Consider the following 14,007-nt stretch of genomic DNA (forward strand, 5'->3'; position numbering starts at 1 on the left):
GACGTATTGTAGCCCTATTTTCAGACTTAAAACGAGGCATAATACGCCTCGTTTACGTCTGAAAATAGGTTGTGTGAACCCAGCCTAAGACACAATACCATCCATGAGTTTAATTGAAAAACTAATAATTAAATGTTTATGACACTTACATCCAATGTGCATAATAATTTGGAACACGGTGTGTACAGATGATAGTTTAAAATGTTAGGGAAGATGTTCTCATTTCTTTCCTCTAAACCAATAAATAGCTGTATTATACTCCACAATTCCTTCTGTGAAATAGTCAGAGGTGTATGCATCACTTTTGCAGCAATGGACAATAGCAAAACCGCACCATATGAATACACCCTAAGGCTATGTTGACACTGGTCGGATACGCTGCATTAGGCCTCATTTACACGAGCGTAATATACGCGCGTGCGACGCGCGTCGTACGCACCTATATTAGTCTATGGGGCAGTACAGACAGTGCGTGAATTTTGCGCAGAGCGAGCGCATTGCGTAAAACTCACGACATGTCCTATCTTTGTGCGCTGTTCGCGCATCACGCACCCATTGAAGTCAATGGGTGCATGAAAACCACGCATGCCACACGGAAGCACTTCCGTGCGAACTGCGTCATTCGCGCAACAGCTGTCAAACTCTGAATGTAAACAGAAAAGCACCACGTGCTTTTCTGTTTACAAACATCCAAACGGAGTGTCATAATGATGGCGGCTGCGAGAAAATCTCGCAGCCGCGCATCATACACTGATGACACACGGAGCTGTTAAGTGCCTTTTGCGCACGCAAAACGCAGCGTTTTTTGCGTGCGCATGCTCGTGTAAATCAGGCCTTAGGCTGGGTTCACACACACTATTTACGGATGTAATTCGGGCGTTTTAGCCCTGAATTACGTCCGAAAATGCAGCTCAAAAGCGTCGGCAAACATCTGCCCATTCATTTGAATGGGTCTTACGATGTGCTGTGCCGACGGTCATTTTTTTTTACGCTCAAAAGGCAGCGCGTAAAAAAGACGCCCGCGTCAACGAAGTGCCTATCACTTCTTCAGACGTAAATGGAGCCGTTTTCCATAGACTACATGGAAAAACAGCTCCAATTACGTCCGTAATGGACGCAGCGAAAGACGCCTGCACATGCCTTGACGGCTGAAATTACGGTGCTGTTTTCTCCTGAAAACAGCACCGTAATTTCAGCCGTAACAGACGCTGCCATGTGAACATACCCTAAGACTCGATGAGGAAAACTCGCAACAGAAAAGCAGCGATTCCGAATTATAAACTGACAAACTGCGGATTAAAGAATCGCACCGCATGTCAATTTGTGAATGTTTTTTATGCATATTTTTTACGCAGTGTGTGGAGGAGATTTGTTCAAATCTCCTCCACTCTGCTGCTACTGTTATACGCTGCGGATTTTCCACAATGAAATCCGTGTGGACATACCCTATATGGATAATACAATTATACTCACAAATTATTATTGTACAATATTTAGAGAGCAGATTACAGGACATAGAGCACACAAGCTTGAAACTTTTTATCTGAAACCTTTGTCACCCCTAACAAATATAGAGTAGGTATACGGACAAATAAATCTCCACAATCATATTCAAATGTTTACTCAATTATTATCCTTAATTTATAAAGCAGTAACATATTCGATAGTGCTGTACATAGCATGATAGAGTTGCAAAGAAAGACTCCAAATAAAACACAACAATGAAATAAATGCGAAAAGGTGAGCCCTGGCCAAAACAGCGTACAATCGGCAGAGGTCATTGTTGGTTTCTTGCGGATGCATAATCTATGATAGAGAGGGAGATGGATAAGCTGCTATGAAGAGGTGAGGTTTTAGGTTTTGTTTAAACTCTACTAATGGAATGTCTAAAGGAACAAGATGTGGCTGTGTAGCTGTGTGTGGGAAAAGAGTAAGGCTACATTCATACGAGCATATCAGATTCAAACTGGTCCGTGTGTGTCGCGCATGCATCAGTGTGCTTTGCGAGTGGAAAGCATTATTCACGCACTTGCAAAACACATCTTTTTATTTTTTTATTACTCTTTTTCAATTGAATTGATGCGCAAATCGAGCACTGCACATGGATGTGCATCCGTGTGCGGTGCGTGGTTTCCACTCACCCATTGACTTTAATGGGCACGTAGGTTCGTGAAAACGCACCAATATAGGACATGCAGTGAGTTTCACGCAGCGGACTCTCACTGCGTGAATAGCCCCATTGAAATCAATTGGTCCGTGTGCTGCACGGGATTTCCATGCGCAGCACACGGATGTTATTAACGTTCATATGAATGGGCCCTAAGAACCTCATGTAAGTTTTTTATAATTTTTTTTTAACCAATATCAATATTTTATCTTCATTCAAACAGTACATCAAGTTAAATGTGATATAATTGAAAAAACAACAATACTGAGGCTAAGTTCACACTAGCGTTGTCTCACGTTTAGGTCTGTTCCGTCAGTTGAAGAGATGACCGAAAATCCAAATGGAAAGCATCGCATCCGTTTGAATTACCATTGATTTCCCTTTTGTTTCAGTTGGATTCCGTTTGCCTCTGTTCCGAGAAAAAAAACTGAATCTTGCGGGACAGAGGCAAATGGAATCCAACTGAAACAAAATAATTACCATTGAAATCAATAGTATTTCAAACGGAAGCGATGCTTTCTGTTTGGATTTTCAGTCATCTCTTCCTCTGACGGAAGAGACTTAAATGGGAGACAATGCTAGTGTGAATTTAGCCTAAATTACTTTGCAAAAATTTCCTAAACAAACAATTCATAAATATGCCATGACGGTACAAGGGCGACAAGGGGCCACACAAACACTCTCCTGTCTAATAAATATACAACGACACAATAACCTGAGAATATATATGAAACAAGTATAAACATATCATAAACACAATTAACATATTAACATTATGTGGCTAAGTCCTTGACAACCTCCAAAACATAAATAAAGCAATACCCTTAAACCACTAACCGTGACCATATAACCTACAGTGGCGTCACCACGGGTATGCTAAAGCACCATGCTTCCCAGGGTCCGCCCCTTAGAGAAGCACAAATCCATCGCTTTAAAATAAAACAAATATATTGTGTCGAAGACAGCAATATATAAAAACAATAAATAGCGTTGTGAAGGACCCACCACAGCATGAAAACTTGACTCCTTAAATTTTCATGCGCTGCCACACTTGAAAACCCAACTCCAGGCCTTCTTGGAGGCCAAAATTAAAAACATCCAGGCCCACATCCGTTAAGTGAACCCCATCCTTTCCAATGTATGTGCCACGATCCTCCAACAGTCGGTGACGAACTACCAACTCACCATTTAAGCGCACAAACTTGGCCACTGTCTTATTAATCTTAACCCTGGTCCTATTCAGCGCCGACACTGACTGCGCATTGCGCCATTTTACCCGCTGTACAATTTCGGACCATACAATCAAAAGCCCAGGATGGGCGTCTAATAAACATAAGAAGTCCCTCTTAATGTTCTTAATGAAGTTCCGCATGGGATAACTCCCGATGTCATTACCCCCTGCATGAATTATCAAAATATCAGGTAAACCCCAGGACCTAACCGCATCCTGAAACAAAGGCCTTACCTGATTCCAGGTCAAGCCACTAACTCCGAACCAGTGTACCTCCACCTCATCCTTATCTAAACCCAAATACCTACCATTCGGACGCACACGGGCACGCCTTTCAGCCCAGTAAATATATGAATGGCCAAGAAGCCAAACCACACATTTTGCAGAACCTGAAAGCAACAGAAAATTAGTCAAACAGAACAAGCATGACATCCCACCCAAATTAACCCAAGATAAAGAAATCAATATTCCAGCAAATGCGGCCTAACATAGGAACGAAAACGGCTGGACTCCCAGCGGCCAATCCTCTTAACTGATGCAGTGTCAAGCCCAAAACGAGAAGCCTCCGTAGCAGCTCCAATCCTAAAAGAATGAGAGCTGTAATCCAGATGTGAAAGGCCCAACCCTTGTACGCATTTCTTAAAGGCAGCAATAAATTGATATCTGGACAACGCTGAACCATCCGCATGCACCAGCAAAGAGGAAGAACCCTGAGGACGCACAGCCATGAAACGTAGAAAACACCCCACTGGGCACGATTCCCCCTCATGAATTTTAGTCAAACAAATCTCAAAACCTTTTCCCCGCCTGTCAGTTTTGGAATGATACAACATTATTCTCAACACACTATCCTGAAAAACCACATAGGTTACTTGAATACCGCCCCGCACCCGTTTTGAGGGACTAACCAATTCACCAACCCTAAAAGCCCCATAGAAAGCCCAAGAGAAAGCCAATTGAAACAACAACCTCTCATAATGTGAATGGGATATCCTGCGCAACTGAGAAAAAAGTCCCTCCAACATTGCAAAAGACACCGGCTGACGCTTATCCTGCCCGACATGCCCTTTCTGAAAACCCTGCAGAGCCCGCCGTATCAAAAAATTCTTAGTAACATCCGTACAACCAATCAACTTAAAGAAAAAGGAAAGGGCCGCTACCGACTTAACAACAGAGGAAGCTGAAGATCCACTCTCCATAAGAGATAACAAAAAACAAAACATCCCCTCTAAGGCACTAACATGACTCCCTTCACTACACCACGAATCCTCCAGCTGGAACCATCTCACCCAGATTTTGGTATAAGCATCCCACGTAGCAGAGGCCAGCGAACGCTTCGCCCACCATATCAGACGAGCGACACCACCCTCCAAAGGTGTTCAGGGCAAGAAACCGAATCCCTCTCTGCCTCTGGAGCTAGCAAACGGAAACGATCCCACTGTAATCGAGATAAAGTATCCGCAATGTCATTGGAAACTCCGGGAACATGATGAGCCCTAAATAGAATGTTCCATCTCAAGCACAGCAGGACCAACTGGCGTAGCACTGTGATCACCGGGGGGGGGGGGGGGAATTGGCGGACAAACTATTAATAGCGCACACGACTGCCATGTTATCACAGTGAAAAACCACTGACCGATTGGACAAAAAGTGTCCCCAAATTTCCACCGCAACTAGAATGGGTAACAACTCCAGCAAACAAAGATTACCTGTCAAACCACAGTCCCTCTACCCTAGTGGCCAAGTACCAACACACCATTTTCCCTGAAAATACACCCCGAAACCGATAGAACCGGAAACATCAGTACACAATTGCATCTCCACATTCGAAACTCCCGCTGCAATTCATAATGATCTGCCGTTATATTCTACCAAAAAAGAATCCCAAACCCTCAAATCCGCCTTATGCTCCTTGCCAAGGCGAATAAAATGGTGGGGACATCTAACACCAGCAGTTGCTTGCGCTAAGCGCTTACAAAAAACACGGCCCATGGGCATAATTCTACAGGCAAAATTGAGCTTCCCCAATAAAGATTGCAGGAGCCGCAGGGTGATTTTTATTTTCACCAGAGCCTCCTGCACTGACGCCCGCAGATCAACAAGTTTCGCCTCCGGCAACCTACATTCCATTGCCTGGTAATCAATTTCAAATCCCAAAAAACAGAGCGTTGTGGTTGGTCCTTCTGTTTTTTCAAACGCCAATGGAACCCCAAAGTCATCAAAAACATCTATCACTGCCTGTAACAATATTGCACACGACAGCCGAGCCGCAGGGCCCACACAAAAGAAGTCATCCAAATAATGAATAACTGCTTTAGAGCCAGCTCTTTCACGGACCACCCACTCCAAAAATGTGCTGAAGGCTTCGAAATAGGCACAAGAAATAGAGCGCCCCATAGGAAGGCACCTATCTATATAAAAAAGGCCTTCAAACGAGCACACCAGCAAGTGCATGGATTCTGGGTGCACAGGCAAAGGGTGAAATGCAGACTCCACATCCACCTTAGCCTTAAGCGCCCCTTGCCCCGCCGTCCTAACCAAATGAACTGCCTCATCAAATGACGTACAGGAAACCCGCGTCAAAGACTCAGCAATATCATTATTTACCGCAGAACCCTTCAGATAAGATAAATGATGTATAAGCCGAAATTCTCCTTTTTGGGGACAACCCCCAGCGGGGAGACACGCAAATTGGAAATAGGAACATTAGAAAAGGGGCCTAACATTCTACCCAACAAAACTTCCTTCTGCAACTTGTCTCGTACCACTTCTGGATGATCCCACACCGAACGCAGATTATTAGCCATCAACACCCACCCCCGGGGAGAACGGAATCCTAAATCCGTCCCCAAAACCGTTCAATAACAGCTGCACCTTCTCACTGTCAGGGTACCTCTTTAGCCAAGGCGTCATAGCGTCGAGGTTCACTGGACTCACCCCCTTTAGCAGAACCATCCCCTGGCTTCGTCGTGCCTCCTCGTGCCCGCTTAAAACACTTGAAGACGGGGTGGTTACCACCGCCACACCCGGCACATTCATGTCTATAGACACAATTAGTTTCCCATTTACAGGTGGTCTCGTTGTAGAGCCAGCAGACCCCTTTTTTAAAACTCCCCGATGAACCCGCTGATCTAGACTCGCTGGGTGAGGACTGAAAGGGGCTATGCAAACTCGCGACTTCAAGACGACCCCCATGACCAGCCCCCTTTGGTGTAGTCATAAGGCGCATCCAAAGGCTTATGTCCTTATGATCCCACCGCAGGGATGACTGAACCGCCATACGCTGAAGAAACTGCTCGTCATATTTAAGCCAAGCAGTTCCCCCATACATTCTATAAGCCTTCCAAATAGAATCCAAGTAACAAAATAAACCGGAACAATGTTCCGGACATTTTTCCCCTATAATGCTAGCCATGATGGAAAAAGCTTGTAGCCAATTCCCAAATGTGCGCGGAATCAGCCTATACCGTCTTCTCTCCTCATCCTTCTCCTTACGATGTTCCTTGCCCTTTTCCCACCTTTCCACACTAAATCGCTCCAATGGCAATAAAGTAAAAATATCAAAATTCTCCCTTTTCCAAATCTTTTCACGGACCTCTGGCTTTAAGTGGGCACCTAATGGCCCTTCAAAGCAAATGCTCCCCTTTGCAGTATCCGAAACTGGCAAGGGCTTATTAGCCCCATCTACCTTCTCCGTCTGGACCCCGGCATCTAAAGAGTTAAAAGACGAAGAGCCTGCCTCAACACTCGCAGTACTATCCCTATGAGAACCCCCCTCTAACTGTCCCTGCGCTGACCAAGCTCCCACGGGACCTGCTAGCTGTGACCCACGAGAATTATCAACAGAAGCTAACAATTGACGTAACCCATCGAACAAATTTCCAAAAACTCCACTCGTTCCTGACAAATCCCCCGTAGAATCGCTACCTACAGGTACTTGCCCCACTAGACTATTCTCCCTACTAAAATTATTGCCCACGTGTATGGTGTGTAAACGTTGTGACTCACCAGAAGGCTGCCCGTCGCCAGACACTAACAGGGCCGTCCGTCCTGAATCCACCGAAGCCGTCTCCTGACCGAGCATCCTAGGCACCCCGAGTGCCCACCGTAAAGCATCGTCCGCTTCCACACCGCACTCCCGTCCCGACGACACCTGGAACGGCAAATAAACAGACGAAACACCTGTCACCTGGCCAACGTCACCCTCAGGAGGCACTGGATGATGCAAATTTTGTACCACTACTGCTGCTATAACGAAAATGGCCAGGAGGTGGCGCAGGCCTGCCACCACCGATGTAATAAATGTGTTGAACAGCAGGTGGCGCTAGCCTGCCCCCGACACTGCAATGTTCAGAACGGCCACCAGATGGCGCCAAATCACCCATGCTAAAGGGTGTACTATGCTCACCGGCCCCTGACCCAGCAGATGGCGCCCTAGCAGCGCTGAAGGCACTCACCGTGACAGCCGCAGAGTCCTGGCTTACCTCCGGCCCCACAGAAGAACTCCTGACAGGCTCCCTTAACGAGCCCGCCGCACTGGAAAGGAGGGGGACTGCTCCCAGCCGCTGCACCACCGATGAAGACCGCTTCCCTCGACGTCCATCTCCACGTCGCTCCACAGGCACACGGACTGTGCTTAGCTGACCCCGACTGGACACCCGGCGAACCGCACCTCGGCCTCTCACTCTAGGCGTCTCCACAGCTGCTGCCGCTCCCGACACTGCCATGGATCCAACCCCCGACACCGGAACAACGCCACCGTCGCCAGCCACCGGATCTGCCACACCAGGGACCACCACCGCGGAAACAGGTAAGGGGGAGTCACACTCCTTCGTCTGTGCCGGGGGGCTGGGGAAGCAGAGGGGCTCAAGCGTTCAGGTGGCCGGGAACGCCGGGCCCTGGGGGGACACCCTGCCGGGGAGCCTGCTAAAGCCCCTAGCTGCTCTTGGACCCACTCCAGCCCCTTATCAGCTGCCTGCTCTCTAACCCTAGCAATTAACTGCTCTAAACCCTCCATAACTCTAGGCCCTAAAACTAACCAGGAAACTGATACCCTGACACTGGCTGCACACACCTATTCTTGACAAACTTTTTCAAGCCATAAAATGGCTTCCCTGCTTATCCCACTATATATACATCCCCTTAACTCCACCCCCAATGCTCACAACCCCCTAGCACAATTCCTAACTCAAACCCACCCACCAACCTACAATAAAAATACCCCTCTAGGTGACCCCTTGCAGGCCCAGACCCGTCATGACCGCCCTCTGCCCAGCTCTGCTTAGCTCTGGGCTCACATTCCCTTCTGTATCACTACTATAGGCTGGCTGTAACATGTAGCAGTAATGTGCTATACGGAAAAACACATGTAGTTACTGGCACCCTTAAAGACCTAAAATTTGAATCAGGTGCACCAAATCCGGTGCAAATGATTAGAACATTGTTAGAGTATGTTCACACGCAGTGAGAAAAAACGTCTGAAAATACGGAGCTGTTTTCAGGCGAAAACAGCTCCTGAATTTCAGACGATTTTGCAAGTACTCGCGTTTTTCGCGCCATCTTTTACGGACATTATTCGAGCTGTTTTTCAATGGAGTCAATGAAAAACGGCTCCAAAAACGGCCCAAGAAGTGACATGAACTTCTTAGACGCGGGCGTCATTTTACGCGACATCTTTTGACAGCGACGTACAGAACAGAACATCGTAAAACCCAAGCAAGTAAAGCCCAAGCAATGAGCAGATGTTTCGTGACCAGGAGAAGTTATCATGGAGCTCTGGACCGGATGGAGAAGAAAAGAGAAAAAGAAGAACTAGAATCTAAAATGAAGTCACCGGTGAGTCAATTAATGTAAATGTTTAGTCTGCCTCTAATCAGTAATGTAGACACTGTATGATCTGCAGCGAGATGATGGGTGGTATGATATTTTTTTGGGGAAAGTGCAACTCCCAGCATATCCTTGCCATTGTTCAGGCCATGCTGGGAGCTGTAGTTTTATCCGTACAAACCTATACGTCAGGGGTTGCACTAAATTGAGCTGTATTTGTGCTGGTGCTGTATTTATGTGCTGAGCTTGGTTCTGGTGTTGTATATATATATATATATATATATATATATATATACATATATATATATATATATATATATATATATATATCTTGAGCTTTGTTCTGGTGCTATATATGTGTGCTGAGGTTGGTTCTGGGGCTGTATACATGTATTGAGCTAGGTTCTGGAGCCGTATATGTCAGAGCTTGGTTCTGGAGCTGTAATTATATAGAATATATTTATAATAACAAAATAGCAGGGCAGATGGAATGGTTTTCAGGGGTAGTTTTAACCGCCACCATGCGGTGATACATAACCTGACAATATTTCCAAGCATTCTCCTGTATGTTTTTTTCAGATGTAGCAAAATCTATAAAATCAACTTTTAAAACGGCGCACACTATATGCTAATTACTCATTAAAGGGTCATGGGACAGTGCTGCTATCCTGAAGAGTCACATAGTGCTGCATCCAAACCCACCTTTCCATGCTTGATTGACATCCCCCCGGCTGTTATACATCACTACCAGTCTGCTCCAACTTTCTCGGATGCGCCGTGGCCTTGTACTACACGGGCATGCACCGTGCAGCGTGGTGTACTCTTCCCGGCTGCACTGCGCATGCCAGTACAAGGCAACAGCACATCTGCAAGACTTGGAGGAGGCTGCTAGTGAACAGCCAGGGGGATGTCAATCAAAATCTGGGGAGAGCCATTTCAATTTTCGCCTCAGGCAGCAGAAAAGCTAGCATCGGCACTGGGGGAGGGACAGTATTTGCAGGGGCGGGATAGGGCTAGCAGGCGTGCGTCACAATAGGCACGTCTGATAGTGGTAGAAGTTAGAACACGCCTCTCTGACGATGCACGCACCATCTGAGTCTAACAGGAAATCAGGGCGGTAGTCATGCGGTGAGGTTAGTGTGGTACTCGCCTCCTGCCCCAGCCAACTTTAACCTCTCCACGTGCTGCTCCGCAACTGTACGTCCTGGAGGGGGCTTGCTTCCAGTGTCCGGGAGGTCAGTTGTCCCCGACAGCTGACACTCCAGTCTTGAAGGTCAGGGGACCATCGCCGCTGATTTCGGCAATTAACCCCATAAATGCGGCGACCGCTTGTGATCGCCGCATTTAAGGTGTTTGAAGCACATCGGCAGCCCCCACGAAGGGATTGTGGGGGTTGCCGATGCTTGTCGAGGCAATCGGAGGCCAGACAATGTCCTCTGGGTTACCATGTACGGAAGCCAAGGAGGAGCAGCCGGAGGCTGGTCCTCCTAGGCTTCCTGTCAGTGTGACTGTCACGTCACTGACAGTGGAAATACATTACACTACGTGTGTAGTGTGATGTGTTCTAGCAGCGATCAAAGCTGCAAGTCTAAATGTCCCCTAGTGGGACAAGTAAAAAAAGTAAAAAAGAGGTAATAAAAATATTTTCAAAAAAAGTGTAAAAATAAAAATGATAAATTATATAAAAAAAAAATGCTTTTTTTCCTATGATAAGACTTTTATTCTAGGAAAAAAATTAACACATTAAAAAAAGTACACATATTTGGTATCACCGTGTTCGTAATGACCCAAACTATAAAACTATAATGTTAATTTTCCCGCACGATGAACACCCCAGAAAAAAAATCTATAAAAAACGACACCACAATCGCTATTTTTTGTTCACCACCCGTCCCAAAATAGAGAATAAAAAGTGATCAAAAAGTCGCATGTACGGCAAAATTGTACCAATAAAAACTACAACTCGTCCCGCAAAAAAACAAGCCCTTACACAGATTTTTTACTAAAAAATAAAAAAGTTATGGCTCTCAGAATATGGTGACACAGAAAATACGTAATCGTATCAACCCAAAGCATAAAGTAAAATTGTAATTTATAGCGCATGGTGAACGCCGCAAAAAAATAAACTAAAAAAACATTGTCAGAATTGCTTGTTTTTGGTCACCCGGCTTGCAAAAAAATGGAATAAAAGGGATCAAAAAAATCGCATGTACCCCAAAATGGTACCAATGAAAAGTACAGATTGTCCCGCAAAAAAATAAGCCCTCACACAGCTCCAGTGAAGAAAAAATAAAAGAGTTCTGGCTCTCAGAATATGACGATGCAAAATGTGCAGAGTGTTCCAAAAGCGGATAAGATCGGGCACCATTTATCAGTGTGACACTGGCCCCACATCTGTGAAATATTATTTATTTACCGCATTATTATACCCTCTTATTATGCCCTGATGTTCTCCGCACAGATTACATATGCCCCCACATTATAAACTGAAATACCAGTAAAATCCCAAACAACTACTACCAAGCAAAATCTGCTCTCCAAAAGCAAAATGGCGCTCCCTTCATTCTGAGCCCTGCAGCGTGCCCAAACAGCCGTTTGCGCCCACGTATATGGCATCGCCATACTTGGGAGATCCCGCTTAACGTTTTTTGAGGTATTTGTCTTCAGTGGCACAAACTGGGCACAACATATTATGCATTAATAAAGTACAGTGAAGTTTACCGCTCAGACGGCACTGGTAACAGTCCAATATCATTCAGTATGGGCTCTCTCCCAGAAAAATGCAGTGGACAGTCCGCAATCCAATGAGGGTGTGGATGGTAATTCTTATCCTTGTAGTTCCACCAAGCTCCTTATCGTCTCCCTCCACATTCAAAGAACTCCTGGTAGGAAAAGGATCTTATGTCTCTAATAGATGGAAAAAGGAAGACACATAGTGCAACACCCTCTGCAAAAAGATTGCTCCACGCCAAGTTTAATCCATACTCACAGAAGTAACAAGAAATAAAAGCATCAAGGTAAGTAAAAATCTTTAAAATTTCTAGGCGGCACGCCAAACACTCTCGCCCGACCCTGGGTTTCGCCCTTCCGGCTTCCTCTGGGGCATGTGTGACGTGTCTAATTAACAGGTTTATATAGCCGCATATCATTTAAATTTACATAAATTTACATACATAAAAAATGGTTAAAAAAAAACAAAAACATATACACCCACAATGATCTCTGCAATATATAGAGATAATCTGATCTTACCATCATAATCGTATACATATATATACACTTTTATTATTTTTATATAAATGCCTAATCTCTTTAAAAAGTAAAAAAATATATATAATATATTATGCTAAACAAGCCTATTTGCCACCTTTATAGTTGGTTAGATTCCACATATCATCCCATATCCATTATATTGATTTTTATTTAAAATATAAATAAAAATCAATATAATGGATATGGGATGATATGTGGAATCTAACCAACTATAAAGGTGGCAAATAGGCTTGTTTAGCATAATATATTATATATATTTTTTTACTTTTTAAAGAGATTAGGCATTTATATAAAAATAATAAAAGTGTATATATATGTATACGATTATGATGGTAAGATCAGATTATCTCTATATATTGCAGAGATCATTGTGGGTGTATATGTTTGTTTTTTTTTTTAAACATTTTTTATGTATGTAAATTTATGTAAATTTAAATGATATGCGGCTATATAAACCTGTTAATTAGACACGTCACACATGCCCCAGAGGAAGCCGGAAGGGCGAAACCCAGGGTCGGGCGAGAGTGTTTGGCGTGCCGCCTAGAAATTTTAAAGATTTTTACTTACCTTGATGCTTTTATTTCTTGTTACTTCTGTGAGTATGGATTAAACTTGGCGTGGAGCAATCTTTTTGCAGAGGGTGTTGCACTATGTGTCTTCCTTTTTCCATCTATTAGAGACATAAGATCCTTTTCCTACCAGGAGTTCTTTGAATGTGGAGGGAGTAAAATTGTAATTTATAGCGCATGGTGAACGCCGCAAAAAAATAAACTAAAAAAACATTGTCAGAATTGCTTGTTTTTGGTCACCCGGCTTGCAAAAAAATGGAATAAAAGGGATCAAAAAAATCGCATGTACCCCAAAATGGTACCAATGAAAAGTACAGATTGTCCCGCAAAAAAATAAGCCCTCACACAGCTCCAGTGAAGAAAAAATAAAAGAGTTCTGGCTCTCAGAATATGACGATGCAAAATGTGCAGAGTGTTCCAAAAGCGGATAAGATCGGGCACCATTTATCAGTGTGACACTGGCCCCACATCTGTGAAATATTATTTATTTACCGCATTATTATACCCTCTTATTATGCCCTGATGTTCTCCGCACAGATTACATATGCCCCCACATTATAAACTGAAATACCAGTAAAATCCCAAACAACTACTACCAAGCAAAATCTGCTCTCCAAAAGCAAAATGGCGCTCCCTTCATTCTGAGCCCTGCAGCGTGCCCAAACAGCCGTTTGCGCCCACGTATATGGCATCGCCATACTTGGGAGATCCCGCTTAACGTTTTTTGAGGTATTTGTCTTCAGTGGCACAAACTGGGCACAACATATTATGCATTAATAAAGTACAGTGAAGTTTACCGCTCAGACGGCACTGGTAACAGTCCAATATCATTCAGTATGGGCTCTCTCCCAGAAAAATGCAGTGGACAGTCCGCAATCCAATGAGGGTGTGGATGGTAATTCTTATCCTTGTAGTTCCACCAAGCTCCTTATCGTCTCCCT

Source organism: Rhinoderma darwinii, chromosome 2, assembly GCF_050947455.1.
Source record: "Rhinoderma darwinii isolate aRhiDar2 chromosome 2, aRhiDar2.hap1, whole genome shotgun sequence".
NCBI lineage: Eukaryota > Metazoa > Chordata > Amphibia > Anura > Rhinodermatidae > Rhinoderma > Rhinoderma darwinii.